This window comes from Mastomys coucha, unplaced genomic scaffold (assembly GCF_008632895.1).
Source record: "Mastomys coucha isolate ucsf_1 unplaced genomic scaffold, UCSF_Mcou_1 pScaffold7, whole genome shotgun sequence".
In the NCBI taxonomy this organism is placed as follows: Eukaryota; Metazoa; Chordata; class Mammalia; order Rodentia; family Muridae; genus Mastomys; species Mastomys coucha.
The window spans coordinates 87577480-87590486 of record NW_022196913.1 but is presented as its reverse complement, the minus strand read 5'-3'; the positions used below and the strand labels follow the sequence as shown (position 1 = coordinate 87590486).

General features: G+C 36.8%; 1 pseudogene; it reads left to right on the top strand.

The window, feature by feature from the left end:
• The first annotated feature begins 12490 nt into the window (after positions 1-12490).
• LOC116082906 lies at positions 12491-12609 on the top strand (annotated as a pseudogene).
• The last annotated feature ends 398 nt before the right edge of the window (positions 12610-13007 follow it).

The following is a 13007-nucleotide window of genomic DNA, read 5'->3' as shown; positions in this document are numbered from 1 at the left end:
ACCACCAAAAATCCCAAACAACCCAATCAAAAACTGGGGTATAGACCTAACCTAGAATTCACAACAGAGGAATCTCAAATGGCTGAGAAACACCTAAAGAAATGTTCAAAGTCATTAGTGATCAAAGAAATGCAAATCAATTCAACCTTGCAATTCCACCTTACATCAATCAGAATGGCTAAGATCAAAATTTCAGGTGACAACACATGTTGGAGAAAGAGGAACACTCCTCCATTGCTGGTATTATTGCAAAGTAGTACAACCATTCTGAAAATCAATCTGGATCTTTCTCGGAAAATTGGAAAAAGATCTTTCTGCAGACCCAGCAATATCACTCTTGGGAATATACCCAAAAGATGCCCCACTATGCCTCAGGAGCACATGTTCCACTATGTTCGTAGCAGCCTTATTGTGATAGCCAGAAACTGAAAAGAACTCAGATGTCCCACAATAGAAGAATGGATAGAGACAGAAATTGTGGTTCATTTATAAAATGAATACTACACAGCTATTAAGAATAATGACATCATGATATTTCAGGCAAATGGGTAGAACTAGAAAATATCATTCTGAGTGAGATAACTCAGACCCAAAAGGACATCCATGGTATGTACTCATTAATAAGCAGATATTAGCCAAAAAATAAAAATAAAAAAATAAAGTACAGAATACTCAAGATACAGTGCACAGAACTCAAAAATGTCAACAAGTTGAAGGGCCCTAGTGAGGATGCCTCAGTCCCATTTGGGTGGGAGAAGAAAGTAACCACAAGGCAAGAGGGAGGGAGGGACCTGGGAAGGAAAGTGGACATGGGCAGATAGAAGAAGGTAAACTGACCTGGTATTGGGTGAGGGAAAAGAACTGAAGCCCTGAGAGCCAGCAGAAAGAATAGAAACAGGCAAACTCGGGATATAGGAAGTGGGGGAAACCTCCAGAATGCCCCAGAGACCTGGAAGGTGAGACTCTCAGGACCCAAAGGAAGGGACATTAGATGAAATGCCAAACAGTAGGGAGAGAGAACCTATAGAGCCCACCTCCAGCAGGAAGACAGGGCATCAAGTGAGAGGTGGGGTTGCCATTCTAAAGTCAAAAGTCTGAGGAATAATTATTCCTGTCTAAAAGAACTGCACGGATGGAAATGAAGAGGAGCCTGAGGAAAAGAATGTCCACTGACAGGCCCAAAATGGGATCCAGCTTAATAAAATGTTCCCAGCCCACTATTACTGAGGCTATGGAAAGCTCACAAAAAATGAACTATCATGACTGCTCTCTGAAAGACCCAACAAGCACCTGGAAGAGTTAGATGCAGTTATTTGCACCCAACCCATGGACAAAAGCTGTTGACCCCTCTGGTTTGAAAAAGCTGAAAGAAGTTGTGGAGGAGGGTGACCCTGTAAAAGGACCAGGAGTCTCAATTAACCAGTTCCCCTGAAGTCTTTCAAACACTGGATTTCAAACACAGGCAGCATATACCAGCATATGTGAGGCCCCCAACATATACAGCATAGTACTGCTGGGTCTGGGTTCAGTCAGAGAAGATTGAGAAGATGCACCTAATCATTAAGGCCCCAAGGAATTTATAGTTCTAGTTGGTTGGGTTGCGGGTGGTGGGTACTGGGGACATCCTCGTGGAGACAGAGTAGCGGGGAGGAGGAATGGGATATGGAACAGTAAGAGGGTGGACCAAAGTTGGGTATAAAATCTGGAGTGTAAAAAAATTTAAAAAATGAGAAAAACTCATACTGTGCCAAAGTAATCATTAACAGTATTCTTTACTTATTATTTAATAGAGGAGTCATGAACAATGAAAAAAGACAAAGAGCAAGATACATACATGTGACAATTGAATCCTATGATCAAATATTCTAGAGAGAATATCTTGTGGATTGTATGGATGCATCACCTCTCAATTTAAAAGTCTATGGGCAATCTGTGCCCAGAGCTGAACCTGTGCCACAACACCCAGAGCTGATCCTGTGCATTGTGCTCCATACCCAAATACTGCCAGGAGAGAGCTTATCTCCAAGAAGTGCTGACATACCTGTGAGCACAGTTAAGAATACCACTTCTGCTCAAATTCCTGGCCCAAGAGGGACCCAACCAGAGACATCAGGAAACAGGAAGTAAGTTGTCTCCCAGGAGTACTCACACAAAGGCTTGCAGGAGAAATAAACCACAGTCAGAGACAGCAAGACCAGCTAGCACCAGAGATAACCAGATGGCTAGAGGCAAGGGCAAAAACAGAAACAACAGAAACCAAAGCTACTTGTCATCTTCAGAATCCAGTTCTTCTACCACATTGAGCCCTGAATACCCCAACACAACAGAAAAGCAGAAGTCTGATTTAAAATCACATCTCATGATGATTACAGAGGACTTTAAGAAGGGCATAAGTAACTCCTTTAAAGAAATACAGGAGAATACAGGTAAACAGGTAGAAGCCCTTAAAGAGGAAACATGAAAATCCCTTAAAGAACTACAGCAAAACACAACCAAACAGGTAAAGGAAGTGGACAAAACCATCCAGGATATAAATATGGAAATAGAAACAATAAAGAAATCAGAAAGAAAGACAACCCTGGAGTTAGAAAACCATGGAAAGCGATCAGGAGTCATAGACGCAAGCATCACCAACAGAATACAAGAGATAGAAGAGAGAATTTCAGGTGCAGAAGATACCATAGAAAACATTGACACAAAGTCAAAGAAAATGCAAAATGCAAAAATCCCTTAACCCAAAACATCCAGGAAATCCAGGACACAATGAGAAGACCAAATCTAAGAATAATAGGTATAGAAGAGAGTGAAGACTCCCAACTTAAAGAGCCAGTAAATATTTTCAAGAAAATTATAGAAGAAAACTTCTCTAACCTAAAAAAAAGAGATGTCCATGAACAAACAAGAAGCCTACAGAACTCCAAATGGTTTAAACCAGAAAAGAAATTCCTCCTATCATGTAATAGTCAAAACACCAAATACACAAAATAAAGAAAGAATATTAAAAACAGTAAAGGGAAAAAGTTCAAGTAACACATAAATACAGACCTATCAGAATTACACAAGACTTCTCACCAGAGACTATAAAACCTAGAAGATCCTGGGTAGATGTCATACAGATCCTAAGAGAACAAAAATTGCAGCACAGGCTAATAAGCCAGGCAAAACTCTCATCTATCATAGATGGAGAAACCAAGATATTCCATAACAAAACCAAATTTACACAGTATCTTTCCACAAATCCAGCACTACAAAGGGTAATAAATGGAAAACTCCAACACGAGGGAAACTATACCATAAAAAAAGCAAAAAGTAATTTTATTTCAACAAACCCCAAAGAAGATAGCCATACAAACATAAAAATAACATAAAAAACAACAGGAAGCAACAATCATTATTCCATAATATCTCTTAACATCAATGGACTCAATTCCTCAATAAAAAGACATAGACTAAAAGTCTGCATATGTAAACAGGACCCAACATTTTGCTGCATGCAGGAAACACACCTCAGTGACAAAGACAGACACTACCTCAGAGTAAAGAGTTGAAAAAACAATTTTCCAAGCAAATGGTCTCAAGAAACAAGCTGGTGTAGCCATTATAATATCAAATAAAATCAACCCTCAACCAAAAGTTATCAAAAAGGATAAGGAAGGACACTTCATACACATCTAAGGAAAAAAATCTACCAAGAAGAACTATCAATACTGAACATCTATGATCTAAATGCAAGGGCAACCACATTCACAAAAGAAACTTTACTAAAGCTCAAAGCACATACTGCACTTCAAACAATAATCTTGGGAGACCTCGATACCCCACCCTCATCAATGGACAGATCATAGAAACACAAGTTGTCCAATAAAGGTAAACAGATACTGATTTTTTGGAAATCATTTTTATTTGATGATACATAAAATACCTTATGACAACTATGTTTTTAAGTTTGATGAAAAATATACAATTTGAATAATCATTAACCCACATCCATTCCTTATTACTTTACTCAAGAGACTATAGTAGACAGGATGCATAATAGTATCTAGGTATAAATCACATTCTCACTTTGAATGTTACTTAATGTTTTAGGAGGGATAGTACACTAATGCGATAATATATACATAAATGGTATTTAATATTTTTCTCATTTAACCTAGGCATGAAAAGTGATGAGACACTGCAAACTATAGGAAAAATACATACCTCTACTCAAGTGTAGGATTTTTATACAATCTCATTGTACAAAATATGAGGGACTGTCTTAGTTTTAACAATACTTGGTTAAATTAGCAATATATTCATGAAGGAAGGAAAAGAATTAGACATAAAGAATCTCAAATTGCTGAGTAGTTTTACAATAGTGTCAATCTGATGGACATGTCTATATTCTGTGTTTCTCCTATAGCAGACAGTTTTGCTTCATATTAAACATTGCATTTATTGTCATATCTGCCAAGGACACTCACTGCCTGTGAGGAGGGAGAGAAAATGGATCTTCAACAGTGATGGCGCATTACAAATGGGAGTATTTTGAGAATTCTATCAATCACATTCAATCTGAAGATTTTCAGCAACAATTCTCTCTGACACTCCAAAAATCCAATTACATTAGATGTCTATTAAAAGGTATTTCTTGATAAAGATTACATTCTGTAAAATGACAAGTTTCTTTTGGAATGATTTATTTGTTATCTCATTCATCAAGTGAAAATTTCTTCAACCTACATTAATTCCAGTATTATCAACCACCAATAAATTTATCGATTATTCTGTGGTTCCCACACCCTGCTGTGTTTCCAGTATACTACTAAATTGTACTGAAATTAACTTCTGCACATTATCTTTACATTTAAAAATCTCTTTTCTTAAAAATACTTAACCAATTAGAAACATAAGTCTTTTAAGGTTTTTCCTCTGTATAACACTAAATTTAATTTATCCTAATGATCATCTTTCATAAAGTTTCATACATTTTATCATATTACCAATCATAATATGTTATTCATTTATTTTTTCTCTTTCTCCATTTTCCGAAGTTCTTTTGTTAAATTTACCTATCTTACAGATTTGTACTTCTAAATATGAGCCTACTAGTATTTAATACTACTAATATTTAATAAATACTACTGCTACTAATATTTACTATAGGCTATTATTTTTATGAGAATTTGTTAAATATATTTACTATTTTTAAAAATAAAAGGAAGGAGGTAAGTAGGAAACATCTCCAGGAAGAGAAGGAGACCTGGGATAGGAAGGGGTGGGGATGTCTGCAGCTGTGACACAGAACATTGGCAATATGGAGCCTAGGGAAGCTGCCTGCTATGGCTAGGAGGAACCCTGATGGAGTGGATAAGGAAACAAACCAACCCAGAAAACTTATAACACAAGTTACCCTGACTACAAGAAATGAAGGGATTGATAGTGGAACAGAGCCTGAGAAAATGGCCAACCAATAACATGCCCAACTTGAGACCTATCCCATGGACAACCAACAAGCCCTGACACTATTAGTGATACTCTGTTATGCTTCAGACAGAAGTCTTACATGCCTTTGAGAGGTTCCACCCATCAACTGACTCATACAGACATAGATACCCACAAGCCAAACAGTGAATGGAGCTTGGGACTCTTGCGGAAGAATAAGAGGAAGTAGTTCAGCCCCTATGGGGAAAGAATTCCACAGGATGATGATGAAAATCAAATAACCTGAACTCTTAGGGATCTCAGACTGAATGAACAACCAAAGAATATACAGGGGATGCACCTAGGCCTCCCTACATATATGTAGCAGATGTGCAGCTTGATCCTCATGTGGGTTCTGAACAAATGGAATTGGAGCTATTCCAAAACCTGTTGCCTTTATGTAGGGTATGCTTTTTTAGCTGGGCTGCCTTGTCTAGCCTCATGGGGAAAAAAAAGTACCTAGGCTCACAGAGATTTGAAGTGCCAGGGTTGGGGGAGGATACCCAGGGACACCCCTCCCCCACAACACTATCTTAGGGATGCCCTACCACCACCTGCCTACCAGCCAATTTCCATTCAGTCTCCTGGCTTTCTCTCTTCAGTTTTCCATACTTATTCCCTGTGCTATTCTCTGTCCCATCCAGTTCTTTACCTACATCTAATTTTGATGACTATTTTATTTCCCTTTCTGAGTGAGATTCAAGCATTTATCCTTGGGCCCTCCTTTTTTATTTAGCTTCATTGTGCCTGTGGATTGTAGCATTGGGATCCTGTACATTATGGCTAACATCCACTTATATGTGAGTACATACCATGCATGTTTTGGGAGTCTGGGTTGCCTCACACAGGATGATATTTTTCAGTAACATCCATTTGCATCAAATTTCATTATGTCCTTGTTTTCAAAAGCTGAGTAGTATTCCATTATGTAAATGACCACATTTTTTTCTATCAATTCTTCATTTGAGAGACATCTAGATTCTTTCCAGTTTCTGGCTGTTACAAATAAAGGTGCTGTGGACATAGAGGAGCAAGTGTCCTTATGGTATGGTGGAACATCTTTTGAGTATATACCCCATAGTAATAAGGGTCAGTCTTAATGTAGAATTATTCCCAATTTTCTGAGAAACTGTCAGGTTGAACAAGTTTGCACTCCTAGGAGCAATGTAGTAGTATTGTCCTTGCTCCTTTTTTATTTTTACTAGTGTTTTCTCTATTTTCACTGCAAATATTATCCCCTCTATAACAACCCCAATCTCATCCTTCCTCTCCCTACTCACTAACCCACCTGCTCCCACTTCCCTGTCCTGGCATTCCCCTACACTGGGACATTAAGCCTTCATGAGACATAGGGCCTCTTCTCTCGCTGATTTCCCACAAGACCATCCTCTGTTACACATGTGCTGGATCCTGGGTCCCTCCATGTGTACTCTTTTGTTGTTGGGTTAGACCCTGGGAGCTCTGGGGGTACTGACTAGTTCATATTGTTGTTCCTCCTATGGGGCTACAAAGCCCTTCATCTCCTTGGGTTCTTTCTCTGGCTCCTCCATTGGGGACTTTGTGCTCAGCCCAATGGATGGCTGTGAGCATCCACTTCTGTATTAGTCAGGCATTGGCAGAGCATTTCAGGAGTCAGCTATATCAGGCTCCTGTCAGTAAGCACTTGTTGGCATCCACATAGTGTCTGGGTTGTAACTGTATATAGGATGTATCCCTAGGTGAGATAGTAGCTGGATGCCTTTCCTTCAGTTTCTGCTCCAAACTTTGTCTCTGTATTTTCTACCATTGTTATTTTGATCCCCCTTCTAAGAAGGACTGAAGTATCCACACTGTGGGCTTTCTTCTTCTTGAGCTGTATGTGGTCTGTAAATTGTATCTTGGGTATTTTGAACTTCTGTGCTAATATCTACTTATCAGTGAGTGCATGCCACGTGTATTCTTTTGTGTTATAGGCTTACCTCACTCAGGATGATATTTTCTAGTTCCATCCATTTACCTAAGAATTTTATGAATTCATTTTATTTATTTATTTATTTGTTTGTTTGTTTGTTTTTTGAGACAGGGTTTCTCTGTGTAGTCCTGGCTGTCCTCGAACTCACTTTGTAAAACAGGCTGGCCTCGAACTCAGAAATCCACCTGCCTCTGCCTCCCAAGTGCTGGGATTAAAGGCATGTGCCACCACCACCCAGCATCCATTTGTGGATTCTTGATCTTACAGCACAAGCTATTGGTGTTTTGTTCAGTAAATTTTCCCCTGTGCCTATGTGCTCTTCCCCACTTTCTTATCTATTAGCTTCAATGTATCTGGTCTTATGTGGAGGTCCTTGATCCGTTAGAACTTGAGCTTTGTATAAGTTCAGCAAAGTGGCTGGATACAAAATTATCTCAATCAAAGGCCTTCCTCTACTCAAGGGATAATCAGGCTGAGAAAGAAATTAGGGAAACAGCACCTTTCACAATAGTCACATGTAATATAAAATAACTTGGTGTACTCTAACTAAGCAAGTGAAAGATCTGTGTGACAAGAACTTCAAGTTTCTGAAGAAAGAAATCGATGAAGATCTTAGAAGATGGAAAGATCTCCCATGCTCATGGATTAGTAGGATAAATATAGTAAAAATGAACATCTTGTCGAAATTGCTGTTTATCACCAAAGGAAATTAGGACTAGAACTCAAGTAGGTTAGGATACAGGAGCTGATGGAGAGGAAATAGAGGGATGTTCCTTACTGGTTTACTTCCCCTGCTTGCTCAGCTTGCTTTCTTATAGAACCCAAGACTACCAGCCCAGGGATGGCACCACCCAAAATAGGCCCTCCCACCTTGAATTCTAATTGAGAAAATGCCCCACAGCTGGATCTCATGGAGGCACTTCCCCAACTGAAGCTCCTTTCTCTGTGATTGCTCCAGCTTGTGTCAAGTTGGCACACAAAGCTAGCCTGTTCACATCATGACCATAAATCCACATATTTATAAATTTTCATTACCTTTAAACAATTGCTACAAAAATCACAACTCAACATTTAAATTAAGGAAATAATTTGAAGCAAGAAATTGTTTTAAGTTTTAAAAATGCATAACATAAAAATATATTAATTTATTTTATATTATATGTAATATATTATATATGCATATATATGCAATATATTTCATATAGGCATTACATATATATGCATATATAATATATATTGCCTATTTGTAAATTAAAAGGTTTTTATTCTTGGTATTTCTTCAATGTTACAGCCACTCAGGGAATACTTAGATCAAAGAAATCTCTCTATATAGGGAAAGAATTAGGCTCAGACAATATAATTAATTTCTCTTATAATTATGTTTAAGTATAGCAATATGGTAAAATGTATTTATGACCTTGAAAAGATAAAACATGTAGACTTGATCCTGTTCTCTCTTTGACCAGGGAATGAAATGAAAAACTATTCAGCTCCTTTAAAAATGAAAGAACAGAGCTACATATTCCCACATAGCATTTAGAATTGGATGCAGTGATGGTCACTCAATAAATGACACTGTTTTCCATGTAACTGATTTAAATTCAAGAGTGTCTTTGGAACTCTATTAATTTATATATCAGTTGAGTAATTCTATTAACTTAAGAAGCAAGTAAAATATTCTTACTAGGCCCTTATGATTGAGTTTATTAGATATTTTGATTTTTCACACTTCTCATGAATAAAAATTTCATCTAGTTCATTATTTTTATGAGCATAGTTGGAAATGCTTAAAGTAGTGGTCAATTTGAATTACTCAATTCCAAATGAAATATTATACAAATGAGTATATTTAAAGTACTCTGGTATCTTTTTAATATTTATTTCAAAATGATATGGTATATGCTCTTTGAACATTCTTTAAAAAAACACACTATTTTAAAAAGACAATATCAAAAACAATTGGAAAGTGATTCAGAATCTCTAACAGTGAGACCCACATAGTTGATATTAAAGATATATTTCTCTTTACATCTCCAGCTCTCGTGGTTTTACTTTTATGAAAGTCATACTACCAGTCAGAGTACTTCCAGCAGTCTCTCTGATGTCTTTCTAAATCAAGAACTTCTGGAACTTTCAGACTAAAACTACCCTGTGTAATTTCAATTTTTTAATTTCAACTTTTTAAATCATTGGTCAACTGAGCAGAGGTGCCGCATGCCTTTAATCCCAGCACTTGGGAGGCAGAGGCAGGCGGATTTCTGTGTTCAAGGCCAGCCTGGTCTATAAAGTGAGTTCCAGGACAGCCATGGCTACACAGAGAAACCCTGTCTAGAAAACCAAAATAAATAAATAAATATAAAAAAATAAATAAATAAAATATAAATAAATAAATAAACAAATAAATAATTGGCGTATCAGAATGCAGTGTCTCTTCTAAGGAGGAAGTCTCAATTTGCAACTCACTTATGAGTCTATTATCGGTAGATGATTATTCCTCTCTTCTATCACTAAACTTGCAGTATTCCAGTCTGAATGCCACGTCTTCTTACAGATAAATGAATAATATCTATTCTATTTTTCTGTAGAATAGCTAAAAGGTCACACAAAATTTCTGTTTAAAGACAAAATGTTTCCTGGCCGTGATTTATTTCTGACTACTTTCTTGCATTTCCTAGTGTCCATTATTGGTTCTTGAACACATAATTTCACAAGTGTCACAAGCATGCCAAATGTTTGTGTTTCTTTTGTGTTTCTGCACTTTAGGATTGAGCACCGGCTTTGTAAATGTGAAGCTGCTACTAATCAACAGCCCTTTGCTTTCAATTTACAAGTTAAGTCTATAGAATGAATCACTGTTTAGGGAAAAGAAGAGTCTACTTCAGGATATACTGAGTGATAGCAACCAGATTTAGTTAGGCTTACATTTGGTCTTTGAATGAAATTTTCTCATTCAGCAACATCAAGGTATTACAGATACCATGTAAGTAAGGGTTACGAAGTGAGGATATAAGACAATATTTACAAGATATAAGGTTACTGCATTTTGTGGTTCCTGTAGCCCAGTTGATGTTAGATCACAATGAAATTTTAATAATTAATATTCATTAGGTCAGCAAAAATAATACACTAAGAGAACTCGATACTGTTGGTAATGTAGAGCAACAAGCAATTATATATTACTGTAGAAATAGAGGTACGTGAAAACTACTTAGTAAAAATAGGAAACATTACATTTATATGTATACAAACAGTGTATTGTAATTAAAAACACATAAGAAAGTAACAAAAATTATTTTACGTGCTGTAATGGCTATTTAATACTTGGCTATCTCTGGAATTAATTACAACTCAAGCAGCTGGGTACACCTGGGAAGGATTTTTCTTTTTAACAAAATTTCACGGGAAGACCCACTTTTAATCCAGATCTTTTATCGTGGGAGGGTTCATCTTTAATCTGAGTCTTCTGAGGTTGGAAGATCTACCTTTAATACAGGTCACACCCTACGTAAAGAACATGGGAGAAGGAAGATTAGTCTTTGGCCTCATTTTCCTGGATCTCATGACAAGTCCATTCCTTCACTGGCATTGGAGTGCAGTTGTTTATTATTCTAGTGCATAATGAATACCAGCTGAAACATCCATCCCAGGGGACTGCAAAACTACTAGAACTGTGCACTTTGCAATGACAGACAACCATTGGTATACTAGCTTCAGCATCGCCTGGATGTAGTTCTAATAAATTCCCTTTCTATATATACATGTAAATTCATTATATGTGATATTTTCCTCTAGAGAACGCCAAAACATATTTGCAGAAAAATAGTGTAAAAAGGAGCAATTGTCAAAACACAAATGTCAACAATCTAAAATCTTATTAGGAAAATATTAAAGTGTTATAGTTTATCCTCAGACTGCTAAGGTTGTGGGTCTATACTTCCTGACCTAACAAACTGTGCAGAATGCAGAAATGTGCCTACAGTGTCTACCATAACTAAAATTTGATTGAAAATCAAGTGTTTAAAGGGCTCTGAGATTCAGCTGGCAACACTCACGCATTTTCACAATGTGACCTCAGTGCAGCACTGGTCCTGAATATGTAATTCCAGGCACTTTTCACTGCTGACAGTGTGTCAGAACATGGTCAGAAACAGCCTACTGACTGGAGACTACTGCTGATTATCAATTGCAGAAATTTTGCTGTACTTACAAGTTTTTGTTATTATGGAAGTAGAACTGTTTAATTATAGGAAACAAATATGTATATTTTCTTCTGATTGTATTCCATATGGAACTATCATTATTTGGATTGTGTTGTGCTAGCAAGTTTGATTTTTAAAATTTCTGTTAGAGTTAGGAATTGAATTTCCTGAAAGCAAGCAAACAAATCAGCAAAACAAAACAACAAAACCAAAATATACTAACTGAATTTTTACTCACGATTAGGACATAATTTCCAAAAAAAGGCTTTACACATGTATTTGCTACTTTGTACTATATTTTGTGATAATTAGAATTTTTAACATTAACTATAATAAGAATAAATAGTTATAAAAACTGTATAATTTCTTTGTCCCATGAAATCAGATACTGATGACCAGTCTCACAAAGATTCCATGATACTTTGTATGAGAAATGCTCTCATAGATACGAATGCATTTTTAAATAATTTGTCTCTAGTTTGAGAAAGATTAGAAACTGTGGACTTGCTGGAGAAGGTATGTCAATGGCACCATACCTTAGGGTTTCGAAACATCAAGGCATTCCCTGTTAGATAGCTCTGTATTTTCCACTCTGTTCTGCACTGTGCACAAGAAGGAATATGAGATTTTGCTACAGCTACAACACCATGATTATCTGCCTACTGCCATGTTCCCTACCATGAGGGACATGGGTTTATCTCCTGGAACTATAACCCCCAATAAACCCTGTCTTCTATAAGTTTCCTTAGTTGTGGTATGTCTTCATAGCAATTGAAGAATGTAATTGAGACAGGTACTACAATCTTCTCAAATAACACCACCACTAGGTTGCAGACCAAGTATTTAAACACACAAACTTATTAAAGAAATTTCAGTTTAAGGCTATACCACCCTGAACGTGCTCGATCTCGTCTGATCTTGGAAGCTAAGCAGGGTTGGGCTTGGTTACTACTTGGATGGGAGACCTCCTAGGAATACAGGGTGCTGTAGGCTTTTAAAAAAAAAAAAAGAAAGAAAGAAAGAAATTTCACACTCAAACCACAAGAGTGACATGTGATTTATTATTTCTGCTTTACTTCTTAAAATAATGTTGATCACACTAGTAGGGTTGATTATGAGTCTCACAGTATTGTTTTGATACAATTATAACACAGGAGTCTCCATAATTGTTCAACTCTTTGGTGTAATTCCCCTAAGAACTGTGAAATATAAATAATTTGAGCATATATTTGGCACACATTGACCAGGAAGGATAAAGGGTTTGTGTCATGAATCAATTAGACACTCCCCACTGATACCCTAACTGAGGCAACTTTTTTTTTTAAAGAAATTTTAATTACTTTTTATTGAAAACTGCACTGAATGCTAAAATGTCCACCTTTACAATAAAC